Source organism: Pseudorasbora parva, chromosome 5 (assembly GCF_024679245.1).
Source record: "Pseudorasbora parva isolate DD20220531a chromosome 5, ASM2467924v1, whole genome shotgun sequence".
NCBI lineage: Eukaryota > Metazoa > Chordata > Actinopteri > Cypriniformes > Gobionidae > Pseudorasbora > Pseudorasbora parva.
The window spans coordinates 97,871-125,592 of record NC_090176.1 but is presented as its reverse complement, the minus strand read 5'-3'; the positions used below and the strand labels follow the sequence as shown (position 1 = coordinate 125,592).

Below are 27,722 nucleotides of genomic sequence, written 5' to 3'. Positions count from 1 at the left end.
TGATAAATTAAAATAAGCTGATAACATCACTGTTTTCTCCAGAACGACTGTACAGCCAAATCTAATTTTGTTGCAATATTATCCTGTTTGACACTGTGAAGCTGCTTTGACACAATCGTGATTGTCAAAGCGCTATATAAATAAAGTTGATTGATTGATTGATTTGCAATTTGACAATATTTAACCGGCTACAGATTTACATGCTCCGGTCTCCCATCGTCGCAGGCTTTGAAGCATGTCAAAACCCAATAAAAAGCTCCAAAAAAATGTTTTATATAGGCTATATATTAGGGGTGTAACGGTTCACAAAATTCACGGTTCGGTACGGTTCGGTATGTTTTAGATACAGCAAAAAGAAAAAATTGGCAGATAAATTACCTTTTTTTATTATTTTTTTATTAAAACTAACAAAGTATGATTTTTTTTTTTTGTATGATTTTACCCATCTTCTATGTAGTTACAGGAATAGAAGTCAGGAAGTCAGGTTACATATAGCCTACTACATTTAAACAACATTTTATTAAATTCATATATTCATATTTATATACTTTAGATTTAGCTCACACAAGTGGCAAAACATTTAAACATAGGTTATAGCCTTAAATCACAAACATTTTAAATGAGAAACTTACAATAGTATATTCAAAAACAGCCGACTCTCGTCTTTTCTTTCGTTTTTACACCCTTTTAAAAGAAATCCTGCAGGTCAAAAAGAACTTTGCTTTTCACCTCCAAGAAAGGACGAGTGCTCTCCATTGTGGCACTTTTTTTTTAACCTATGCCAGCTAAGGTGTCGTTTTTTTGCTTTACTTGAGAAAAAAAAGCCATGTGTTGACTTTGAAACAAGAGTATATTTTAAATGATATGCATCCGTGGTGAAATCACTAGATTTTCGCGTCAGTACATGTTTATTTTAATGCGAACAATGTTCTGTCACTTTAATGCAGCAACGCAGTGCAGCAAAAAATAGACTCGGTACGAAAACGATCCGTGCACTGCTGCAGACGCAACGCTCCTGGAACAGACTGACGGACCGCATCCGCGTGCAGTGTGAAAGCTGTCATCCGTTAACATGGGGACGGAAAAAAATACGCACCGCACACACACTGCAGACGGAGTATGTGTGAAACGGGCGTTAGGTCTCATATCCGCGGCTATAAATGGACCACTCGCCGCGGTGATGTCTTTTGCCATTTGAATAAGTTGGAAATGTCTGTCTAAATGCTGCGGGGATAGTTTGTGGGATAGTTTGTGGCTGTTTCTCCTTTTTATCGTCTTGTTGTCGGCGTAAATGAGTTGATTGACATGACATGAATTATTCCCGCTGCTGTACCATCAGCAAATGCGACATACCGTTGTTTTTTAATCCATCACTCTTACCAACACCATCATAGCTTACAAAGAATCCAAAGTTCACCCAAACACCAGACCTGTTGGTTATTGGAGGATCTTCTATTTCTGGTTTGTTAAACGCAATAGCATTTTGCCACGAGCATTCAGCGCGTAGCCTACTGAGTAAGCGAGCACCTGACTGAGCAGCCTAAAACATATTTGGTGTTTTTTCTTTCTTTCACTTCGGCGGTGTCAGGGGCATTGGCTGTTATGTCGTTTTGGTTATTGGGCTACCTTGTTGAACGCATATTATTATATTTTACACACTTTTTTATTTTCCAAATCTAATTAATTAGTCCAAGAACGGTTCAATACGAATACGCGTATCGTTACACCCCTACTATATATATATATATATATATATATATATATATATATATATATATATATATATAATATTATAAGCATTATTATTATTATTATTGTTATATATGCTCCATTTCTCTTTTTAAAATCTCCTCACGAACGTCCGCTGTCAGTTGTCACAACCTGCTAGGCCATTAACGACACTTGGTTCATTGTTGCCATGTCTGGAATGGTGTTGCATTTAGGCTACTGTTGCTTTGGGGTGTTTGTAGCCTATAGTCCACAGGTTAAGTTGTTTTTACTTAAGCAATATTTCTACCGTCCGCGACCCGCATTTTGGGATATTTTGGCCCATTCTGGCCGTGATTCCGATACTTTTGAATAACAATTGGAGGGGTTTTATTATTAACCTGGCAGCCCTGTCCCTCAGTTCGCCCTTCGTGCCACTTCGTGCACTTTGAAGGCGTGGCCTAGCCTGGCCTTCGAAGCGCATTGCCTTCAAAGTGCACACCCTTCACTTTGAGACACAGCTTTTGTGTTCCTTCTCAGCCTTCTTGGGATACTTAGTTGTTTGCTGCTCAATTGTAAGTAATGCTTGATTATAACCACTGAATGATGTATTTTGAATAGCTTTATTTTCATACTTAATGGTAGTGGTGGCGAGATGAAGCCTCATGAAGCATTGAAACTTTTCGGTCAAATGGTTCACAAAAGGGTTCATTTCTCATGTCTTCATTTGCTCACAATACCGCCTGGTGGTCAAAGAGTGTAAAACAGATACAATACAGATGACCATGATGTGATCTCTGATGCACTGTATTTTGCATCAGTTAAGGCTTAGATATAACAGTGAAGAAAAGAAAAATAATTTCCACATAGACTAATCTATTTATATGAATATAATGTGTATTTTCTGGTGGTATGTAATGATTGTATAACATAACTGTGCAATAAATGTATTGGCTTTAAATGAATGGGCTATCAAATGTGTGTATATCAATTATTTGGACATAGGCAGGAGGGGCAATATTATAATTACTATAAAACTGGAAATGGCGGGGTTTAACTGGGCAGAGGGCACGATCCGATCCGTTTTCTGAACCAGTCAGGCTTTAAGCGAGGCTTCGGACGTCATCGATGACGTCATTAGTCTAAACGATACGAGCCTCGATACGTGCTTCACTGAAAGTTCCCAGGATTTCTCGACACATGCTCCGAAGCCTCTGCACACAACGTAACATCACTACTGTTAAGGACAACTGTTATTATGCCTTGAGGTTGTCGTGCACCCCATTTTATGAGTGGGTTGAATGAATGTTTGAATTTTCTTTTATAGAAGGATTTTTGATTATGGGCATACTTTCGGTATTCATCACCATGTGCTATGGGAATAATATGGAGGTGCTATCATTGAAGAAGAGACTGATGTGCCAAGGCATATGGGACATTTCCTGCATAACATGTCTGAGCTTTATTACAAGTATTTTCCTTAAGTATTCTTTCTGCGGATGAGATTTTCTGTGATTTTTTTGTTGTGGGTTATTGATTGATTTCTTGTTTACTTTTTACTTTAAAACTACTTTAAAAATTACTAAAAAAAACATTACTGAAAAATTACTTTAAAAAGGTAAACATAATTAAATCAAAAACTAAGCATACATAATGTCTTCTGGAGTCTTTGTGGCTTTTGTAAGAAGCTAAAAATATTGGACAGGAGGGACACTCGAAATAAAACCAAGAGTAGAGATGCGCGGATCAGCTCTAATGTCACTGGATCTGCTGTTAAAAACAAACCATCCACCCGCACCCGATCGGAACACATTCAAATCCTCAGTGTTAAGCGAGGATTTGAATGTGACATATTAGCTACAATGTCACATATTAGCTACACTGAAGTAGGTTGCTTTAAAAAAAAACTTATTTGGCAAAATAACATTACACTACAAACAGTGATGACTGAGATGGCAGAAAAAATGTGCACCATGTTCGTTTTCTTTGTGAACTATTTTCTGAAAGAGGTAGAACTACAAGAGGTAGTTTCTCACATCTCTACTCATCTTTAATGTGACAACATCCACCATATTCACAAAGTAATCACCTATGTGAGCAAACGGGCAGGAACCGTCTCTGGACTCGGCACACGGGCCGGAGCCCTCTCTGGACTCGGCACACGGGCCGGAGCCCTCTCTGGACTCGGCAAAATGGGCCGGAGCCCTCTCTGGACTCGGCACACGGGCCGAAGCCCTCTCTGGCTAGAGGTGAAGCATTGATTGACTGATAGACAACTACTCTGCAAGTGTTTGTAACTTTTCTCATTTGATTGTTTGTTCATTTGTTGTTGGATAAGTGTGTCTGTGTAGTGCAGTGGTGTGTATTATTAGTTTTGGTGTATTCTCACGGTGTGTGTGGGAGTTAGCATTTGTTTAGTCATTGCCACGTTGGGAGTGAGTTTGTTGGGGGCGTGGCCAGCAAGGTATTAAAAGCCTTGTGTGTTTGTAACATTTGGCTAGAGGTGAAGCATTGATTGACTGATAGACAACTACTCTGTAAGTGTTTGTAACTTTTCTCATTTGATTGTTTGTTCATTTGTTGTTGGATTAGTGTGTCTGTGTAGTGCAGTGGTGTGTATTATTAGTTTTGGTGTATTCTCGCAGTATGTGTGGGAGTTAGCATTTGTTTGGTCATTGCCACGTTGTGAGTGAGTTTGTTGGGGGCATTCCCAGCTGCTTTCAATAACGATACTCAGGTGAGTATAAATAGCGTGATAGTCAGTGGCAGTGGAAGCGGCAGTGTGAAGCCCTCCCTGTGTGAAGAATAACGGGTATAAAGACTTCAACTCTTCCCTGTGCAAGACCAACGATTGTAAAGACTTCAACTCTTCCCTGTGCAAGACCAACGATTGTAAAGACTTCAACTCTTCCCTGTGCAACTCCTCCCGAGTAGGGTTGGGAACCGAGAACCGGTTCTTATGCAGAACCGATACTGATTTTTGAAAAATACCGGAACCGCGCGAAATTCCTGAGTGTCGGTTCCGAAAACGGTTCTGGTGCAATGTGTGTGCGAAGCGCTGGGAGCATAGCCGCGAGCCCCGCTCCCGCTCTCTCTCTCTCTCTCTCTCTCACATACGCACACACACACACACACACACACTCACACGCAGGCGCTGCCGCCTCCCTTCCCCTCACGTCACTTTTTTAAAATCCCCCACAGCGCGAGTCCCGCAAACGCGGCGCCGAGGAGCTTGTTTGTAATCTGAGGACAATGGCTCATTAGTTTCGAAATGGTTTGGGTACAAGGTGATCGCGTTGAAAATATGAGAAAAGTTACAAACACTTACAGAGTAGTTGTCTATCAGTCAATTAATTGCTCCTCTCTAGACAAATGTTACAAACACACAAGGCTTTTAATACCTCGCTGGCCACGCCCCCAACAAACTCACTCCCAACGTGGCAATGACCAAACAAATGCTAACTCAACAAATGCTAACTCCCACACACACCGTGAGAATACACCAAAACTAATAATACACACCACTGCACTACACAGACACACTTATCCAACAACAAATGAACAAACAATCAAATGAGAAAAGTTACAAACACTTACAGAGTAGTTGTCTATCAGTCAATTAATTCTCCTCAAACCACCAGATCCTCGTGTCAACACTTAAGAAGACGGGGATCTCAGGAACTGCTCTCTAGTGGTTCAGGTCTTACCTCTCTGGTAGGTCCTACAGGGTGTCATGGAGAGGTGAAGTGTCTAAGTCACATCATCTAGCTACTGGGGTTCCCCAGGGCTCAGTCCTTGGACCACTTCTCTTCTCCATCTACATGTCATCATTAGGTTCTGTCATTCAGAAACACGGCTTCTCCTATCACTGCTATGCTGATGACACTCAACTCTACTTCTCATTTCAACCAGATGATCCTACAGTCAGTATTCGTATCACTGCCTGTCTGACAGACATTTCTGACTGGATGAAGGAGCATCACCTTAAACTCAATCTTGCAAAGACAGAATTACTTGTTTCCTCAACCAACCCAGCACTTCATCAAAATTTCTCAATTCAGCTTGGTTCATCGACCATAACTCCATCCAGGACAGCCAGGAACCTTGGAGTTGTGATTGATGACCAGTTAAACTTCACTGACCACATTACTGCAACAGCCCGGTCCTGCAGATTTGCTTTATACAACATTAGAAAGATTAGACCCTTCCTATCAGAACAGGCTGCACAACTCCTGGTTCAAGCTCTTGTTCTCTCCAGACTGGACTATTGTAATGCTCTTCTGGCTGGGCTTCCAGCATGCACTATCAAACCCTTGCAGCTGATCCAGAATGCAGCGGCGAGAGTGGTCTTTAATGAGCCGAAGAGAGCGCATGTTACGCCTCTCTTCATCAAACTGCACTGGTTGCCAATGGCTGCTCGCATAAAAAAATTCAAGGCACTAGTTCTCGTCTACAAAACAACCACTGGCTCTGCACCAATATACCTAAACTCACTTGTTCAGACTTACACACCCTCCAGAAGCTTGCGTTCTGCGAGTGAGCGATGCCTCATGGTTTCATGCCAAAGAGGCATGAAATCGCTCTCACGGAAATTTTCCTGGACCGTTCCCACCGGGTGGAATGACCTGCCGATCTCAATTCGTGCTGCCGAGTCTGTAGCCATTTTTAAAAAACATCTTAAGACATATCTTTTCCAATTGCACCTGACCAATACAGAATAGCACTTACTGATCACCACAGCAACGACCAAAAAGCGCACACTCCTGGATCATATCTACGTCTCTCATCCGGATTTGTGCCTTCAGGCGGGTGTGTTACATAGTTATCATAGCTATCAAAATCCAGTGTTCTGTATTTTGCATACGTGAGTTTTTGTTGTAGATGGCTATTGCTGCGCGTTTAGCTAGAATGCCATACAAACCAACCCATTGGGCCACTTAATCTGCATTAACGACCTAATGGGTTGTTATCATGGCTTTCAAATCCAGTGTTCTGTATTTTGCGTACGTGAGTTTTTGTTGTAGGTGGCTATTGTAGATGGCTATTAAAAAAACAAAAAAAAAACAAATTGTGTACTGTGCTAATTAATTGAGACTTCTTACAGCTCTTACAGGTTGTTGGCCTTGTTTGTTTCGATGCTTCTATTGCTCCCCCCTTTTTTGTAAGTCGCTTTGGATAAAAGTGTCTGCTAAATAATTAAATGTTAAATGTCTGGACTCAGGCAGTAGCCCTCTCTGGACTCGGCACACGGGCCGGAGCCCTCTCTGGACTCAGGCAGTAGCCCTCTCTGGACTAGTCACACGGGCCGGAGCCCTCTCTGGACTCGGCACACGGGCCGGAGCCCTCTCTGGACTCAGGCAGTAGCCCTCTCTGGACTCGGCACACGGGCAGGAGCCCTCTCTGGACTCGGCACATGGGCCGGAGCCCTCTCTGGACTCGGCACACGGGCAGGAGCCCTCTCTGGACTCGGCACACGGGCCGGAGCCCTCTCTGGACTCAGGCAGTAGCCCTCTCTGGACTCGGCACACGGGCTGGAGCCCTCTCTGGACTCGGCACACGGGCCGGAGCCCTCTCTGGACTCGGCACATGGGCCAGAGCCCTCTCTGGACTCGGCACACGGGCCGGAGCCCTCTCTGGACTCGGCACACGGGCCGGAGCCCTCTCTAGACGCTGCTCAGTGGCTTGGAGCCATCACTGGAACAGGGAGTATTGTCGACAGTGGAAACCCGAGGACCTGGCTTTACAGCATAGATGCCAGCTGCTCGCATTATCAGTGGTGTGTCCTCCACACTTGAAGCCAGTCTCAAGAGCCTAGGGAAAACCATAATGTCTTCATGTGCAGCACTCATGATGACCAGGGCATCCATGACAGCTGAAGACTTTGGTGAGGCACCCATTAAGGCTGGTGACTGGTGTAGTTTCTATGGCAGCTGGAGGTTCTGGAAGGTCCGCTGAGAAGACACGAGGCTCTGGACTGGCGGCCATCTTGTCCGAGGACATAGGCTCAGCGGCCATCTTGTCCCAGGGCAAAGGCTCTGCGGCCATCTTGTCCGAGGACACAGGCTCGGCGGCCAATTTGTCCGAGGACACAGGCTCGGTGGCCAGCTTGTCCGAGGACACAGGCTCGGTGGCCAGCTTGTCCGAGGACACAGGCTCGGTGGCCATCTTGTCCGAGTACACAGGCTCGGCGGCCAACTGATGTTTCGACGCATTGTCGAGATCCCGAAGCACAGATGTTTCGAAACACTGCTCCGAACTGTGATTCGAAACACCCATGTCACGTGACTATGGCTACATGAAACTTCAAAGTGTTTCATCAGGTGGCACCTGTCGAAACTGCTTTGATTGCAAGGGATGGGAACAAACCACACAGTCACACATCTGTATGAACATATATCACCACAGTTTAAAAATGAAGGTAATCCATCTTCACCTCATGAGTTTTGTGAGAGGAGATACATTTTGTGATAGCAGTGTTTTTGTGATATACATGAGATTTATATTGCGCTTGGGTTAGTTATATTTAGGCTAGATTTAAATTAAATATACTGACTGATAGGTATAAACTGTGACATATAGTTAGGATAGACATAGGTGACACATTCATATAGGCTAAGTTAGATATTGACAGATAGCACAGCATAAGATAGAGATGTAGAATTATATCATCCATGATGCGCAATTTGAGGAGCACTCATCCTGCTATTTTGGAGGGTGCAGAGGATGGTAATATTCCCCCTGTAACTAGGCCTGCTACTGACACTGCTGGGCCATCTAAGCAAGGTATGCATTGTTTGAAATATAATTTGGATAAAATCACAGAGTTGTTGGGACACTGTTAAGAGAGTTGGTGAGCAGTTTCAGTCTTTATTTAACTTTATGGAGTTAAGTCATCTGAATAATTGTCACTTATACTTCATATATGCTGTCAGTATATACTTTGTAACTAATTGTTGTTTTAGTTTTCATTCAGACCCCACAAATGCAAACATCCGGCCCATCATCATCCGTGTCATCATTAACAAGACCAGCAGAAACCCAGTGCGGTTTTTGGGAACTATTTGATAGCCGTATCCGTGAAACCCAGACGATACACAGTGCTACAGCTGATGCAACAGTAGAAGTGAAAAAGTACCTCAAAGATGCGTTTTTGCCCAGAACGCATTATCCATTAACTTACTGGAAAGAGAGCAGTAATTTTCCCTCATTTGTACAGTATGTACTTGCCAAAAAATATTTGTGCATGCCAGCAACAAGTGTCCCTTGTGAGAGGATTTTTTCAAAGGCTGGAGAAAATATATGTAAAAAAAGAAGTCGACTAAGTCCTTCAAAAGCAAAGCAATTAATATTTTTGAAAAAAAATGTTATGTTACAACTGTGCCACATTGTGGCTGTATTTATTTTATTAATCTTAATTTTTCATGACAAAAAAACTAAAATTATTCACTACAAGTAGTGGTCAGACAGATGTAAAAACATTTTTTTTTTTTTTACATAGATCAATGTCAAGGTTATTTCAGATCAATACATGCAAGTGACCACTAGATGGCTTCATGGAGACGGGTGTCGGTGTTGTTTCGAAGGATTATGGGTAATGTAGTCTTTGATGGAGTGACAGTCCGGGGTGGAGTGCCCTCTGGTGGTAATCAGGGGCACTCTCAAGGGTGAATCGTGACAGTTGTACAACACAAGCATGTTTTTATGCTCAATCATATAAAACGTAATATGATATTAAAGTAATATGAGTGTTTAAATCGTAACCTGATGAAAATTATGATGTTTAGACCAGTGTTTACTGTGAAACTGTGTTCATGGATATCTGTTCAAACAGAGATATGTATAATGTGCTAAAGAATAATGTTTGATGGTGAGGAGCTGCCGTGTGATCAGAGTGGTTTGATTAGTTCAGTAAATGCTGCTCAATCTCTGCACTCGCTGTGAGTTTGAATTAGTTATGATGTGAATATGAAAAGTAAAACATACTAAACATTACATGTTATTACCCCAAACAGTCGAGTGTTTGCAATAAATCCATTTGGGATCTGAAGTGGCTCCTTATCACAGAATGAGGTAAATAGAATATTATTTTGTAGTATTCTATACTGTAATTAATGATGTATTTATGTTTTTGTTATGAAAATACTTGAGAGGGTTTGAAGAACGTATTTGCTCGGGTGGCAGGTGCATCTTAGCATCCCATATGAAAAAAACCTGTATGGTTCATATACAGAAAACATATGTTCCAATGTATATGTTCTCTTCAAGGATTGGAGGCAGTCAAAAGCAGACTAAAGCGCCTAAAGTGTGAGGTCCGTTGCAGTCCTCAGTTCTTGGAGAACCACAGGATCATGACCAGCCTCGTGTAGTTTCCAAAGTGCCTGGGCCTGATAAACGCGGTGGTGTGAGGTAGGGTACACAGGCATGGTAGGGTTAGGATTAGATCCCACGAGTACCTACAGGCCCGTGAAGGGAGACACAAGTTCCCCCCAGAGAACTATAGTGGAGTTAGGGAACAGTTGCTTAGCAATGGCCTGCTCCACGGGAGGAACATGCATGCAACCGTTAGCTGTTTTGGGTGGTGAGGGAGGAAGAGCCACTGGGCCAGTTTCTGTTGTCCACAACCCAGTGAGCTCCTCATGCCCCTCTGGGAAGAAAGGGACCAGGGTTGGGCACTGGAAACCAGCATGGGCCATCCTGAAAAAAACAATCATTCAGCCCTGAGGGTTCCACACGAGTCTGATGCTCCAGAACTGTATCGGCACAGCTCTGATGCAGCTATGGTCATCCAGTAGTCAGGGGGAGCACCAAAAGATACGGTTGGTACTGTGGTGCAAATTAATTTTGTTTATGCAGATTGTATTTACTTTATATTATGTATGTGTTTGCATAACAACAGTAAAAAACTGATCTTAGTGGAAAATCACTGTACATTATCTCATGTGTCAGACAAGACGAACTGAAATTGTGTTTGCAGGTGTGTTGTTAGGTGTTACATGGCTATATCCTGCTGTTTCTTAGAAGTGGCTCCTCTGTATGGGGCCTAGAGAATGAGAGAGGGGTTTTGCCTCCTTATATGGTACATATCTTTCATTTCCTATTTTGCTAACAAGAACACATTAGGGTGAGGGGTAAGAGGTATGTAAGTAAGCTTGCACTGGGTGAGGCTGTCCTTCTCTGCAGAAACGTTGTCTGTTTGTGAATGACCTTCTTGCAATAATAAAATACTTTGAAGACAATTGGGTTTGGTTTTCATTACAATCTCACCGCTAAAGAGTTAAACATTTCCCGACAGTACACACCTGGAGGGAGGCGCAGCTCTACTGGCTGATGCAAGCTTTACCTGTGAATCTCTTCTAGAGGAACTGCTCTCCTTGGTGCTGAAGCATGCCGGAGAATGGCCGCGGCGACACAGACAGGAATGTAGTGCAGCCTGCCATGTGCGCGCTCTCACTCTCTTCCTTATCAGCTGTAAAAACAGCCTTTTAGCGCTCTCCACAACCATGTCATACCAGCTGTGAGAACAACCTTTGTTTTTTTTTCTCACACACAGAGATAAGCAAACAGAGAGAGAAAGAAAGAAGAAAAATACGACCCCGTTGCTGTGCCGTCACCCCAAACCAACCAGGAGAGGTTCAATCTGCAGAGCAGACTCGTTCTTTTTTCATGCTTTTCACGAGTTCACACTTACATCAAATTAAATAGAGTAAAGATAATGAGTATTTGGCGTCCTGTCCGGGGGAGGGCTCTGGGCTCTGAATTTTGGCCCGAACCCAGAGTATCCCCCACCATTAGAGACTGTAATGTATTATGGTGTGCTCCACTTGTGTTTAATTAAGGTTTAATTATCTGCACGTGGTCTTCCTGAAATTTGTTAATAAAACATCATGTAGAGAGCAGGAAAAGGTTCACTAGTTGGCTTCGACGCAAAAAGGTAATTTGATGCAACCAGCTGCTTCTCATTTATACCCGCGCTGCGTGGCAGAGCAGCTGCTGCCATTTTTGCATGGCTATATGCATTGGCTCAATACACTCAAAGTAGATTGGCTGTCGGGTGAGATTCCTATTCATCTGTATTTGATGTAGCATCAAGAGTGACCAACTAAATGGGAACGCAATTTTTCATGGATTATTAAAACAAAGGAACATTTTAGAAAGGTATATCTCTGAGGAAACAAAAAATAAAAGTACTTTTATTACTATTTAGGGCATTTGAATCGCTAAACAAGGGCTTAATTGATACATTTTTGTGGAAAAACTAAAGAAAATTACCAAAATTGACATCTTTGCACGTTTTGCTAGTAGCTCATAATTATAATTACATCTCATTCTGCCAGCACGGGTCACACACAGAAATATAATAGTTAAGATATAACATAATAGTTTAATATGACCTTTCACTTTCTAGTCTCTACAGTTTCAACTTCATGGTTCCACAACTTCTTACATCTATCCTCTGAAAAACGTAAGTTCCCTTTCGAAAGGGAACTCGAGCTGCGTCAGCTGACGCTATGGGGGAACGCCTCCAGCGTGACCGGTGTCTGAAACGTTTATCCAATCACATCAGTCCTACTGACCGGCGACAGCCTCTGACGTCATAGACGTGCGACCAGGAAGTATAAAAGGGCGCCTTGCAAACACAACCGCAGCCAATTCGTCTTCAGGGACTGTTTGTCTGATTCGAGAGAAAAAAAGCATCATGTCTAAGCGCACGCACAAGTCAAAGCACGGCTTCAGAAAGTGTGCAGACCCGTGTCCCAGGTTCCTCACACCTGAGGACACACACACACTCTGCGTGTTCTGCCTGGGTGAGGAGCACGCACGGGAGGTTCTGGAGGAGAGTGCCTCCTGTGCGAACTGTGAGCGTCTGTCACTGAAGACGCTCCGCTCTCGTCTGGCCCTCTTCTCGAGGGAAGAGGGTCCAGCGGCTGGGAGTGGTCCCGCTTCGGCCGAGGCCGAGCGGCGACTTATGTCCTGGGGCTCCCAGCTGGATCTGGCCCGCCGTCTAGAGACGGAGGTTGTGCTCGGCGAAGGGCCAGATCACGAGGGGCGGCCGCCGGAGGAGGAGTTGGGTGATAACTCCTCCTTATCGTCGGCCGAGGAGCTCCCGCATCAGCAAGGGATGGAAGTGGAGGGTGGTGAAGCGGCCGAGGCCGAACCCTCCCAGCCATCCTGCCCCGTGTACGGGGAGCTGTTGGAGGTTGTGGAGCGGGCTGCCGGGCGGCTACAGTTGCCGTGGCGGCGCGCTAGGGGAGAAGCCGCTCGTCCAAATCGCCTGGACGATCGGTTTCTCTCCGGCCATAACCCCCCGGCTCTTGGGAGCCTTCCATTCCTCCCCGATCTCCACGAGCAGATCGCGGGGGCATGGAGAACCCCGTTCTCGGCTCGCTTATTCCGCCATCAGCGGGCGAATTTCGCTGATGTGGAGGGAGTGGCCGAGGCGGGGTACGTGTCGATGCCGCCGGTTGATGAGACGTTTGCGAACTATCTCGCATCCGGCCGGGCATCGACGTTGAGAACTCCCACCCTGCCGTCTAAGCCGTTGAGAACGACCTCACGGTTAAACGGCAGGGCGTACACGTCAGCAGGTCAGGCGGCGGCGGCGCTGCACACCATGGCGGTGTTGCAGGCTTACCAAGCCGACCTGCTGAGGGACCTCGATCAGGGGGAACGCCAGGGTGGCCTACCCCCTGAGGCGATGGCTGAGCTCCGCCGCACCACAGATTTAGCTCTCCGGGCCACCAAGCAAACAGCAGTCGCCATCGGACGGTCGATGGCGGCTATGGTGGCCACGGAGAGACATCTGTGGCTGAACCTTGCGGACATCGGGGGGAAAGAGAGGTCCTTTCTCCTCGATGCCCCGGTTTCGCCCTCTGAGCTCTTCGGCACCTCCGTCGAGGCGGTGGTGGGAAGGTTTAGAGAGGCGAAGGCGCGCTCAGCGGCTTTTAAAACCTGCATCCCACTGAGGTCCGGGGCCGCGCCCAGGCAGGCGGGTGTCCCTGGTACGTCACGGTCTGAGGACCGGAGACAAGACCAACGAGCGAGCGTGGCCTCTCGGGCGCCCCCTCCATGGCGGAGTAGGGCGCAAAAGAGGCGGGACACCCGGAACCGGAGGAAGGGTGCCGGTGCCGAAGACCGGAACCAGCGTAGGCGGGGGGAAACTCCGCCTACGAGGGCGAAGCGGAGGTAGTAGGTGAGCCCTTCCTTCCACCCTTTTCCTTGGCGCTTGACATCAGGCCGGGCGGGGCCAATGATGAGCGGACGTGAGACTCTGACGGCCCGTCTGGTCTGGTGAGCAGGCGCCCCCGTCAGGTTTGGGGTGCGTTCGTTTATGAGCTTATAGAGAAGTTATCATAAGCACTAGAAGCGGAAAAGTGGCGTTTTCCTTGTGTGAAAGGAGTCGTCTGAGTAAACTCGACCGCTTCCCTGAGTGGGCATGAGGAGGAAGATTCAGCGTTGGACGCCTCATCGGGAAACAACCCTCGGGGTCCGCGCAATGGATACTGTGAGTATATGCCTGTGCACGGATGTCATCACGCGCCGGTGGACAGCGGGTAAGCCTCAGTATGAGGGACGTTTTATGTTCTTAAAATGCTGTGTGCTCCCCGCCGAGGGTGTGTTGTAAGGTGTCCCCGTTTGGTGGCCGGAACGATTTATTTAAGGAAGCCGTGAGACGGCTGGTGAGAGCTAGCCTCGCTAGTGGAGAGTAGCCGTCACGTTAAGCCAGTAAAGTAAACATGTTACTTGGTGTGTTCTCTCAGTGCGTTGAGAGCGGTTTCCGCTCATTTTCGCGGAAATATGTTTCAAGAGGGAAACTAAGCGAGAGTGGGTGTCCCTAGCGGTTCGGCTAAAAGCTCCGGGCCACCGGAGGGCAAGTGTTGTAGCATTAACCCCTGCGGACGTAAGTAAGCGCGAGGGTGAGTAGGCTAACACACGAACGAAGATATGTGTACCCAACCCTCGAGATATGGGCTTGGGATGTTAAGTTGCTATGGTGGAAAGCCTTAGCAGAGACTGGTATACAGGCAGATAGCTTAGGCTGTGTTTTTACAGGATGATAAAAACCCCTATTCAGCCCCCTCTCATGTGAGAGTCGCCTGGCCAGGGCCCGCCCCCGGGTCTTCGCTCGGGGGTGCGGTAATACAGATGGGAAAAGGTGAGAGCATTATAGTTTTGCAACCTAGCCTGTAAGGCGGTAAGTAAGGTTTGTGGGTCATCTGGGCCAAATACTTTTACCCCATCCAAGGGATGTGGGACTGTGGTAACCATTATTCGCATATTGCAATAATTTGCCCTGTGTTTTTTTGCTCCACCTTTCGTAGGGCTCGGGGTGAGCGACACGCACAACCTGTGTGCCTCTTGAGGGCCCAGCGTTGGATGCTCCCCTGGGAAGCCAAGTATCACCACGGCGACGCCTTGGAGGAAACTGCGGGTTGCTGGAAATAGCAGCGGTCTCCCCGGGGCTGGTGTGGTAAGGAATGAACTCCCCTTACTTAAAGGGGTTGTAAGAGCAATGTGTTGAGTACACCGCTCTGGCGATGCAATTAGGTCTGTGTTGTAGGTTCTGCCGGAGGACTGGGCTTCGCAGGGAGGACCCCGTGAGCCTCCGAATGAAGCCAGCTGTGAGCTGTGAGCAGCCAGCCCGGACAGTCCAGGCAGTAGTCTCTGAACAGGAGGCCTCGACGGGCCTTCTAGTTGGAGTGACGACATCGGGGCCCGTGTGCGGGATGGTAAAAAAAAAAAAAAAAATCTCCCTTTTGTTGTCACAAACAGTATTGTCTCGTCAACAGGCTTCGTCAGCCAAGCAGACAGCCATGGTTAGCCCGACATGGAGCGGCCAGCATTTATCCGACCTGCCAGCGAGTATTCATCGCTGGCATGGCTACAAGCCCAGTTAGTAGGCCTCCCTAGGCCTCCCTGAGGGCCTGCTGGGGTGCAGCAGGCCTTGCCGGGCCTCCCTTGAGAGGGTATTCCCGTGCTTCAGGTGCGAGACGGCAGGTAGTAGGCCTCACCAGGCCTCCCTGAGGGCCTGCTGTGGTAACAGTAAGCCTCGTCTGGCTTCCCCCAAGGGGTCGTTCCTGGGCTTCAGTCACTGGATGATAGGTAGTAGGCCTCGCGGGGCCTCCCTGAGGGCCTGCTGGGATGCAGCAGGCCTCATCTGGCTTCCCCTGAGGGGGTACTCCAGGGAACCAGCGCTGGATAACAGCTCCCGGGCTCCAGTCATCAGATGGCAGGTAGCAGGCCTCACCAGGCCTCCCGGAGGGCCTGCTGGGTTGCAGCAGGCCTCATCGGGTTTCCCCTGAGGGGGGGGCCCAGGGCCTCGGCCTCTGGGTGACAGGGGTTAGGCCTCGCTAGGCCTCCCCGGAAGGTGAGCAGGGAGCATGGTTGCTAGCCGGGGCGGTTAGCATGATCTGCTATCAGGTAGCAGGCCTCACCAGGCCGCCCTGAGGTCATTCCCCGGCCGAAGTGCCGGCTACGAGTAGCCTGGCAGGTAGTAGGCCCTGCGGGGCCTCCCTGGGGGAACGAGTTCCTTGGAAGGAGACACAGAACTGGAACTCAAGCTGACAGCTAGTGGTTCCTGCCGTCAGGCTTCGGTTCTAGCCGGCAGCACCTGATGGCAGGTGCATACTCTAGCACGACGAGTTTACACTGCTGCTATGCGGTCCTTACAGGACACCTGCATAGGTTGCCTACAGCATGGTACCTACCAGGCAGGCTTAAGAGCTCCCCTCTTAGGAGGGTTGTCTGTGAGCTTACGGCCGCTTGGGCCTGGTCAGTTGGTCGTAGGCCCCTCGGGGCCTCCCTGTGAGATCAGCCTGTAGGCCTTCTCAGGCCTCCTGAGCACCCCTGTAATGTATGTGCTCGGTAGATCCTAGGATTGAGCAGCTGACTCCCCTCGCTAGCAAGGGTGGGAAAGCATTACGCTGAGCGCTGTTCTCCAGGATAGCCCGTCTCTGAGTTCCGGCCTGAGGCGGACACTGCCAGTTCGCAGTCCCTCAGCTTGATGCCTCTCCAGAGGCGAGTTTCCAGAGGCTCTGTTGTTAGCAGACTGGGCTGGCAGACGGAAGCGTCCCGCATAGTGACGCCAGGTCAAGCCTCCCTGGTGGCATTCGGTGAAGTTCTTCCCGAATAGTGACTGGCTGGGGCGCCCTCGGGTCCCCTAGCCACATTCCCTTAAAGGAACCCCTTCTGTCGAACAGGTTGGTTCCAGGCCTTTGAGCGGCCAGGGTAGGGTACATAAAGGTGCCCCAAGGCCACAGCTCGGGCTATGACCGTAGGGAATGCTGTCACTGACAGCCTAATGTGACCAGAGGGGGAGTGGTTCAGGCATTTCAGTTGAATTTGCTTGTCCTGACAGTGGTCACTGCCAGTAGGCATGCACTCCCCTCGGCATGGCGGCGTGGGTATATCGTTCCCCATAGCGTCAGCTGACGCAGCTCGAGTTCCCTTTCGAAAGGGAACGTCCCTGGTTACGACTGTAACCTTAGTTCCCTGAGAACAGGGAACGAGACGCTGCGTCACTTTTGCCATACCTCGGGGCCTGCCTGCCTGTAAACAGTCCCTTCAGACGAATTGAATGCGGTTGTGTTTGCAAGGCGCCCTTTTATACTTCCTGGTCGCACGTCTATGACGTCAGAGGCTGTCGCCGGTCAGTAGGACTGATGTGATTGGATAAACGTTTCAGACACCGGTCACGCTGGAGGCGTTCCCCCATAGCGTCAGCTGACGCAGCGTCTCGTTCCCTGTTCTCAGGGAACTAAGGTTACAGTCGTAACCAGGGACGTTTTCCTTTCAGTAAACATGTAGATTGATTTGCTGTGAAGCTTTGCTCAGCCTTTACTCCAACACAATAACACTGACACTGCATAAAATCACATCTTACCTGCAGTCTCTGTTCTTGATATGGTGAGTCTGAAGCTAAACTGAAATCCGTAGGGATATTTATAGTCCTGCTATGAGGGAATGCCCCATGAAAACATGCAATGTCGGGAAATGTTGAGAAAGATTGGAGGGAGGAAGTGCCCTGTGGCCGGAGTCAATGCCCTTTGACCTTGAAATGCTTTCTGCCAGTATAGTACAATCATTTTGTGTGAGGTATAGAGTAGAACTTATTAAAGATATTAATTAAAACATTGAATAAGCTTTATAAAAAAGGCAGTTGCTGTGAATGAAACATTTATAATAATAATAAATAATAACAGATTTTATTTATAACGCTCTTTTCATTCCAAAGAATGTCAAAGTGCAACAATGGAAAAGGAAAAAATAACAAAAATGAATAAAAAGTAAACATATAGAAAAATAAAAACAATCAACACATAAAAGCCTTTCTGAACAGAAAAGTCTTCAGTTCAGCTTTAAACTGGTCCAGGCTCTGTACTGCTCTCAGCTCAGAGGAGGCAGTTCAGCAGAAAGCTCGATCTCCCATCACACACACACAAGGCAAGGCAAGTTTATTTATATAGCACATTTCATACACAATGGCAATTCAAAGTGCTTTACATAGAAAGGAATTAAAATAGGGCTAAAAAATGCATAAGAAAAAGAATACAATGTAAAGAGAATTAAAAATAATAAAATGATGATAACCAAAGAAAAGAACAGGTAAACTAAAACAGTTATAAAAAATTATTTAAAAAATGATGCATAGATAAGGTGCAATCAGTCGGACGACACACACACACACACACACACACACACACACACACACACACACACACACACACACACACACACACACGGTACGAAGCCTGGTGGTGGGGACCTGAAGAAGCAGGTGGCCTGAAGATCTGAGGGTGCAGAGGATTTGAGACTGATGAGTTCCTGTAGACATGGTAGTGCGTGTCTGGTGATGCATTTATGTGTGAGCAGGATGATTTTGTAGTCAATCCGGGATGAAACGGGAAGCCAGTGCAATGAGTGTAGGATTGGAGTTATGTGACCATATTTACGGACTCTCATAAGGACTCTGGGAGCGTTGTTCTGGATGTATTGAAGCATCTGGATATTTATGGCAGAAATCCCACTGAAGAGTCCGTTGCAGTAATCCAAAAATATATATTTATATACAGGTCCTTCTCAAAAAATTAACATATTGTGATAAAAGTTCATTATTTTCCATAATGTAATGATAAAAATTAAACTTTCATATATTTTAGATTCATTGCACACCAACTGAAATATTTCAGGTCTTTTATTGTTTTAATACTGATGATTTTGGCATACAGCTCATGAAAACCCAAAATTCCCCAAAAAATAAAAAATAAAATAGCATATTTCATCCGACCAATAAAAGAAAAGTGTTTTAAATACAAAAAAAGTCAACCTTCAAATAATTATGTTCAGTTATGCAATCAACACTTGGTAGGGAATACTTTAGCAGAAATGACTGCTTCAGTGCGGCGTGGCGTGGAGGCGATCAGCCTGTGGCACTGCTGAGGTGTTCTGGAGGCGATCAGCCTGTGGCACTGCTGAGGTGTTCTGGAGGCCCAGGATGCTTCGATAGCGGCCTTAAGCTCATCCAGAGTGTTGGGTCTTGCGTCTCTCAACTTTCTCTTCACAATATCCCACAGATTCTCTATGGGGTTCAGGTCAGGAGAGTTGGCAGGCCAATTGAGCACAGTAATACCATGGTCAGTAAACCATTTACCAGTGGTTTTGGCACTGTGAGCAGGTGCCAGGTTGTGCTGAAAAACCAAATCTTCATCTCCATAAAGCTTTTCAGCAGATGGAAGCATGAAGTGCTCCAAAATCTCCTGATAGCGAGCTGCATTGACCCTGCCCTTGATAAAACACAGTGAACCAACACCAGCAGCTGACATGGCACCCCAGACCATCACTGACTGTGGGGACTTGACACTGGACTTCAGGCATTTGGGCATTTCCTTCTCCCCAGTCTTCCTCCAGACTCTGGCACCTTGATTTCCCAATGACATGCAAAATTTGCTTTCATCCGAAAAAAGTACTTTGGACCACTGAGCAACATTCCAGTGCTGCTTCGGGTCAGGCGCTTCTGCCGCTGTTTCTGGTTCAAAAGTGTCTTGGGCTGGGGAATGCGGCACCTGTAGCCCATTTCCTGCACACGCCTGTGCACGGCGGCTCTGGATGTTTCTACTCCAGACTCAGTCCACTGCTTCCGCAGGTCCCCCAAGGTCTGGAATCGGTCCTTCTCCACAATCTTCCTCAGGGTCCGCTCACCTCTTCTCGGTGTGCAGCGTTTTTTGCCACACTTTTTCCTTCCCACAGACTTCCCACTGAGGTGCCTTGATACAGCGCTCTGGGAACAGCCTATTCGTTCAGAAATGTCTTTCTGTGTCTTACCCTCTCGCTTGAGGGTGTCAATGATGGCCTTCTGGACAGCAGTCAGGTCGGCAGTCTGACCCATGATTGCGGTTTTGAGTAATGAACCAGGCAGGGAGTTTTTAAAAGCCTCAGGAATCTTTTGCAGGTGTTTAGAGTTAATTAGTTGATTCAGATGATTAGGTTAATAGCTCGTTTAGAGAACCTTTTCATGATATGCACATTTTTTAAGATAGGAATTTTGGGATTTCATGAGCTGTAAGCCAAAATCATCAGTATTAAAACAATAAAAGACCTGAAATATTTCAGTTGGTGTGCAATGAATCTAAAATATATGAAAGTTTAATTTTTATCATTACATTATGGAAAATAATGAACTTTTATCACAATATGCAAATTTTTTGAGAAGGACCTGTATATATGAAACACTTATTTTGTTTAGTGAAAGGATACTTTGTGATTTTGTGTATTGTGCTAACACTGAAAATACTGTATGTTGAAATGTTAGAACAAAGTTCACTTGTGAAAATGTGAATGTGGCAGGAGGGGCGTGGTTTCGCGAGGTCTGTAGCGGGAGAGAGGAGGCGGAGCCGAGCGGTGAGTGAGTAGGTCAAGTGCAGATCACTAACACCTGTGTCTGTTTGCAGTAATTGCCGTGGAGAGACAGCATTTAAACCCCAGCAGAACAGAGAGAGAGAGAGAGAGAGAGAGAGAGAGAGAGAGAGAGAGAGAGAGAGAGAGAGAGAGAGAGACCGACCGACCGACCGACCGACCTACCTACCTACCTACCTACCTACCTACCTACCTACCTACCTAGCTAGCTAGCTAGCTAGCTAGACTGGGACTTCGCGTGCACAGCAGAGAAACTGAGAAAGAAAGTTGAATAGAGAAGGAGCGATCCATATCGTGGAGAAACTGAGTTTTGCACCCACACACACACATATGTGTGACTGTTATTTGTTTTTAAACAAGACTGAATAAAGAGAGCGAGTCCCAGTCAAAGCCGACCCCGTCTTCTTCCTTCACATCCCCACGAACGTTCATTACAGTGAAAATTACACCAAAGTAATAAAAAACTGTATAAATGTCCACTACAGTATAGATTCAGTGAGGCACAATAAGAATAGTTATTGTACTGCCAGCAAACTCTGTTCTAGCACAAAACATGTCTGTGTCATACTCAGGGGCGTAGCTACGGGTTTAGGTCTGGCTAGCTTTTTTACGCTTTAACAGCTGATTTTCCTTAGTTAAAAAGAAGTGACACTGGCACAGAGGCCATGTACACAGTCCATCTGAACTAAGTTGACACTGTACCTATTAATATGGGAAAAATAACAAAGCCAAAGATGCCTATAATAAGTCGCCATGGCAACACTAGAAATGTGCTTGGTGAAGCAGCTTTACGAGCATAAACAAAAACATAGAGCGAGATGAGAATGCAACCGTCAAAAATCTTGTCACAAAAATCCAAAAATCCAAGCACATGTTTACATAAAAAAATAATGAAAATTAGCACAGTGGAATGGATTTTTTTTAAAAATAAAATATATACATGGTTATACACGCTCACACACACAACCTGTATCCTATGATAGCAAAAAGAGAGCCATTTGCATTTGCATTTTGCAATGAAATTTTTTTAAATGAAAACACCCTTGCATTTTCAATAACTTAAAATTAATAACCTTGTAACGCGGTTTGTAGATGGGAAGGAAGGAGGCGGGAACCGGCGAACGTTCAACAAACTTTATTCAAAAGAAATAAACAAAATGAAAGTAAAACCGTGGGCAGCCCCTCACGGACGACTGCCCGCGAACACACAAAATAAAAGGTGGGCAGCCCCTCACGGACGACTGCCCACAAACACATAAACAAAACTAAACATAAACTCCAGGCCTGGTCCTCTCTCCTCTTCCGCTGCCATGCTCCTCCTTTTATGCCCCCGTCACATGGCCGCGAGACGAGACCGGTGTGCCACGCAGCTGGCACTCGTTGACATTAATCACCGGCCCGCTCTCGCGGTCCCTCGCCCCGCTGCCTGTCACACCACATACCCCCATCGCCCCTCGCAGGCCGGGGGGCACTCCCGAGACGGCGCTCTACTCCCCCCCTCTCCCGGGGGGGCCGATCACGGCGGCCGCGGCACCTGGGGGTAAGGACAGAGAGGCGAGAGAAATGTAGACGGGAGCACGAGGAGCCCGCGGACGAGAGAGGGGAGAGAGGGAAAAGAGAGAAAGAGAAAAAAATTCTGGTCCGGTTCCCCGACACACTGCCGCTCGGTCCTCACCAGCCGAGAGGCTCTTCCTCGCGGTGCTATGCGATGGTGCTGGACGCCCGGTGGACGGCCCGATCCTCCTCCGCCCCCTGGCGGCCGGCGGTGGCTCCTCCTATTGAGGGCAGTCGGCAGCGAGCTCCGCGTTCCCTGCTCCTCCCCGTTCCGGCGGATGGCAGCAGGCTCCGGCCCACGGCGAACGCCGGCAACTCCTCCGCTCCCTCCAGGACGGCCGCCACCCCCCCTCGACCCAGGGGCACGGCAGCGAGCTCTCCGTCCCACCGGTCTTCACTCGCTCCAGCACCACCGCCTCGGGCAGTCACTCGCGGTCTTTCATCATCCGCGCTGCCCGAACTCCTCAGCACCGCGATCCCCCTCAGCAGCGAGGGCTCTCCGACAGCGCGTCCCTCCTTCCTCCCGGGCTTCGGCACCAATGTAACGCGGTTTGTAGATGGGAAGGAAGGAGGCGGGAACCGGCGAACGTTCAACAAACTTTATTCAAAAGAAATAAACAAAATGAAAGTAAAACCGCGGGCAGCCCCTCACGGACGACTGCCCGCGAACACACAAAATAAAAGGTGGGCAGCCCCTCACGGACGACTGCCCACAAACACATAAACAAAACTAAACATAAACTCCAGGCCTGGTCCTCTCTCCTCTTCCGCTGCCATGCTCCTCCTTTTATGCTCCCGTCACATGGCCGCGAGACGAGACCGGTGTGCCACGCAGCTGGCACTCGTTGACATTAATCACCGGCCCGCTCTCGCGGTCCCTCGCCCCGCTGCCTGTCACACCACAAACCTTAATTAGATTAATTAGTTAGAGAGGAAAATAAAGCATTAAAATTATTAATGCATTTAACGCACTTGCCCCACCCCAGACTAACTTAGGTCATCTTACATTTCATACAGTTGATTGAAGAATATGATGCAGGGCAACAACTGTGATGAAGCCTATAGAATGCAGTTAAAATGGCCATATAATTCAAGATATGGGGCAAAAATGGCCATTTAAGTCTCAGGTGGTCTGCGTCAGAGCGCGATTGTTCCCACCGGTGCTATGCACGAATACACTGCAGGCTCTCTCTCGCTCATATCCAAGGTAAACCATCAAACACTGTCATCCCTCTTATATGTGTTTTATTGAACTCAATACATCGGCATCTGAGAAAACGCGCACAGGTTACTTTTCTTGCTCACCAGAGGCTGTGTGGGTTTCATATTCATGAGAATCGTGTTCACAGTTTGAGCGCAAGTTGTGCAACCGAACTCACACCACCTCCTTTAGGCAGTCTCAAATTCAATACCCCTGAGCTCACCAATGAAAATTTAAAGACAAAGCAGAACTGTTCATCTCCGACTCATTTCTTAAATGAATCGGGTGAACCAATGAATCAATGGACCATAAACAGAATAATTTACATTTACTATTTTCATAACAACAATTTACTTAATTCCTGGAATAATTATTGAATTAATGTCTCAACTAGATATTTCGCGCCACCTACTGGCAGTTTTTGTTTATTATTTAGAGTATTATTTCATTATAAATAATTTCTTCATATTTCTTCAATCTCCATATGAATTAAATCAAACATTAAAGGTGTAGTTCACCCCAACATATTTATTTCTGAAGCTACTTTTTTCTAGTCTATTAGATTTTTTATACAATAATGACTTTAAATGATCTTTTGGGAGTAATTTATCAGCCAAATTTGATATGTGATTAATCTAATTTGATGATTAATTTGTGTAATTAATTAGATTTTAAAATATGTAATCGTTTGACAGCCCTATTTAAAAAAAATGTTGTGATTTTTGCTGAAAATGATAAGCCGTTTGATCGGTTGTATACGGACACTCAAAAATGCAGTCATAGGAATGATTATACAATTTAACCAGTTTGTTGGGATGCAGTTACATGAGATCCGTTTTATGCATGTTTCATTCCACATTTTTAGTGTTAAGGTATTCCAGACAGGATATACAGTATCAAAGACTTAATTTCTAATAATCCTTTACTCAGACTTATCTTCCATTATTGTTTTCAGCTGTGTTTTATTAGTCTCATTAGCTCAACCTATATAAAGCCCTGTTCATCAGTCACTCCTTGCTAGATCTTCCATGCCTAACCTTGTATCTTGTTTTGCCCCATGTCTTGCTTTTGGTTTTCTCTGTTTATCTCAGCCTGCTCTCAGATTCAAGCAACTGAAGCTTGTTTGAAGTCATGGCGAAAATGTCTTGGTTATGTATGTAACCCTCATTCCCTGAAGGAGGGAACGGAGACGTACGTCAGAACTGACTGATGAATTGGGGTTCATTTTCAGAGACCAATTTTTTTTGCATCATTTTTCACAAACAAAACCTCCTTCATCAGCAGCCAGTTCTCCTCACCACAAACTGACACGCACATCTCAACTTACACACATGCTGCCACCCTTCTCTCCGCTCTCTGAGGCAGATATTTCTAAACTCATCCTTTCCAATCGCCCTACTACCTGTCAACTTGATCCTATACCCACTCACCTCCTTCAGGCCATTTCTTCTTCAATCACTCCTGCACTCACTCACATTGTCAACACTTCTCTTTACACGGGAACCTTTCCCACAGCATTTAAGCAGGCGCGGGTAACCCCACTGCTAAAGAAACCCTCTCTGAATCCTGCACTCTTAGAAAACCACAGACCGGTATCCCTTCTGCCTTTCAATGCAAAGACACTTGAGTGATCAACCAAATCTCTATGTTTCTTGAACAGAACAACCTCCTGGACAACAACCAATCCGGCTTCAAAAGTGGCCACTCGACTGAGACCGCCCTGCTCTTGGTTACTAAAGCACTGAGACTGGCAAAAGTAGCTTCCAAATCCTCAGTACTCATCTTGCTAGATCTGCCTGCTGCTTTTGATACAGTTAACCACCAGATCCTCCTTTCAACTCTTAAGAAGATGGGTATCTCAGGAACTGCTCTCCAATGGTTCAGGTCGTACCTCTCCGGTAGGTCCTACAGGGTGTCATGATGAAGTGAAGTGTCTAAGTCACATCATCTAGCTACTGGCGTTCCACAGGGCTCAATGCTTGGACCACATCTCTTCTCCATCTACATGTCATCATTAGGCTCTGTCATTCAGACACATGGCTTCTTCATCACTGCTATCATCTAGAGCCACTGGGGTTCCCCAAGGCTCAATGCTTGGGCCACTTCTCTTCTCCATCTACATGTCATCATTAGGCTCTGTCATTCAGAAACATGGCTTCTTCATCACTGCTATCATCTAGAGCTACTGGGGTTCCCCAAGGCTCAGTGCTTGGGCCACTTCTCTTCTCCATCTACATGTCATCATTAGGCTCTGTCATTCAGAAACATGGCTTCTCCATCACTGCTATCATCTAGAGCTACTGGGGTTCACCAGGGCTCAGTGCTTGGACCACTTCTCTTCTCCATCTACATGTCATCATTAGGCTCTGTCATTCAGAAACACGGCTTCTCCTATCACTGCTATGCTGATGACACTCAACTCTACTTCTCATTTCAACCAGATGACCCTACAGTTGGTTTTCGTATCGCTGCCTGCCTGACAGACATTTCTGGCTAGATGAAGGAGCATCACCTTCAACTCATTCTTGCAAAGACAGAATTATTTGTTGTCTCAACCAACCCAGCACTTCATCCAAATTTCTCCATTCAGCTCGGTTCATCAACCATAACTCCTTCCAGGACTGCCAGGAACCTTGTAGCTGTGATTGATGACCAGTTAAACTTCACTGACCACATTACTGCAATTACTTGCACAAATCCTGCAGATTTGCCTTATAAAACATTAGAAAGAGATCGCACGTCACGCCTCTCTTCATCAGTTTGCACTGGCTGCCAATGGCCGCTCGCATCAAATTCAAGGCACTGGTGCTCGCCTACAAAGCATCCACCGGCTCTGCACTAATATACCTAAACTCGCTTGTTCAGACTTACACACCCTTCAGAAGCTTACATTCTGCAAGTGAACGACGCCTCGTGGTTCCATCCCAAAGAGGCATGAAATCACTCTTACTGACCTTTTCCTGGAGCATTCCCACCTGGTGGAACGACCTGCCTATCTCTCAAAAATACATCTTAAGACACATCTTTTCTAACTGCACCTGACCAATAAAGTCTAGGACTTACCTATCCAATTAAACTTTCTGTTTGTTTGTTTAAAAAAAATGTTTGTGTACTGTGCTTGTTTAACTGAGACTTCTTACAGCACGTGCAGGCTTTTGCCCTTGTTTGTTTAGTTTCTTCTATTTCTCTCCTTTTGTAAGTCGTTTTGGATAATAGCGTCTGCTAAACAATTAAATGTAAATGTAGGACGTACCTATGGTAGTCTCTGGGGTGGTCCCCGCCTGGTCCCAGGGGGGAAAGAACACCACTAGAGATAACAAAGTGCGTTCTGTCAAGGAAAATACACGGGGCTATCCGGTAGGGTAGCATGTACTGTGGAAAATACACATATGGGGTTACCATTATGGAACCGCTACATATAGAACCCAGCCTACACACACGTTCCACAAGCATATGGGTGTAGACCTAGCGTCAGACGGCCGCCACGTCTGACACCGCAGGGGGTGATGGGGGAGCTCGACAGGGTTCACCATTTCTGGTGAACACTACAGGAGAAAAATAGACGCACATATCCAGCCAGAGGAGGGAGTGGCGTTGCAAGCCGACACAGAACGGGTACTTCACGTTTACCGGCCGCTGGAGGCAAGTACATGGGAAGAAACCGGCTCTACATGGAGGCTATAAAATCTAGCGAATGTGTTGTGTCGCCCAGCCTGCAGCTCTACATATGTCTGTCAGCAAGGTGCCTTGAGCCAGTGCCCAGGAGAAAGCCACACTCCTAGTTGAGTGCACTCGCACCCCGAACAGGCAGGGCACGTCTCGCGATTGGTATGCTAAGATGATAGCATCCACTATCCAGTGGGCTTACCTCTGCTTGGAGACAGCCTTTCCCTTCTGATGGCCTCCGTAACAGATGAAGAGCTGCTGTGAGGGCTTAAAGCTTTGAGTCCGGTCAACGTAAATGTGCAGGGCGCAGACGGGACAGAGCAAAGCCAGGGCTGGGTCTGCTTCCTCCGTGGGCAGCGCTTGCAGGTTCATCACCTGATCTCAGAAAGGAGTGTTGGGAACCTTGGGCATGTATCCAGGCCGGGGTCTCAGGATGATGTGAGAATCACCCGGACCGAACTCTAGGCATGATTCGTTGACTGAAAATGCATGCAGGTCCCCTACCCTCTTGACAGAGGCCAAAGCAGTCAGGAGCACTGTCTTCATAGACAGGATGTTCAACTCGACTGACTGCAATGGCTCGAAGGGAGGGCTCTGAAGTGCCCTGAGGACCAGAGTTAAGTCCCAAGAGGATACGGAGTTATAGACAGCTATAGTTATATAGACAGCTATGGCTTCGACGTAC

At 46.6% G+C, this 27,722-nt stretch overlaps 1 protein-coding gene across 1 annotated transcript in view; it reads right to left on the bottom strand.

The window, feature by feature from the left end:
- Window positions 1-17,635, bottom strand: part of LOC137074900 (stonustoxin subunit alpha-like) — a 56,707-nt gene extending 39,072 nt beyond the window's left edge. The window contains exon 1 of the mRNA XM_067442962.1: window positions 17,588-17,635. The gene's annotated coding sequence lies outside the window, so the exon portion shown is untranslated. The remainder of the gene's footprint in view (window positions 1-17,587) is intronic.
- Between the last annotated feature and the right edge of the window lie 10,087 nt (window positions 17,636-27,722).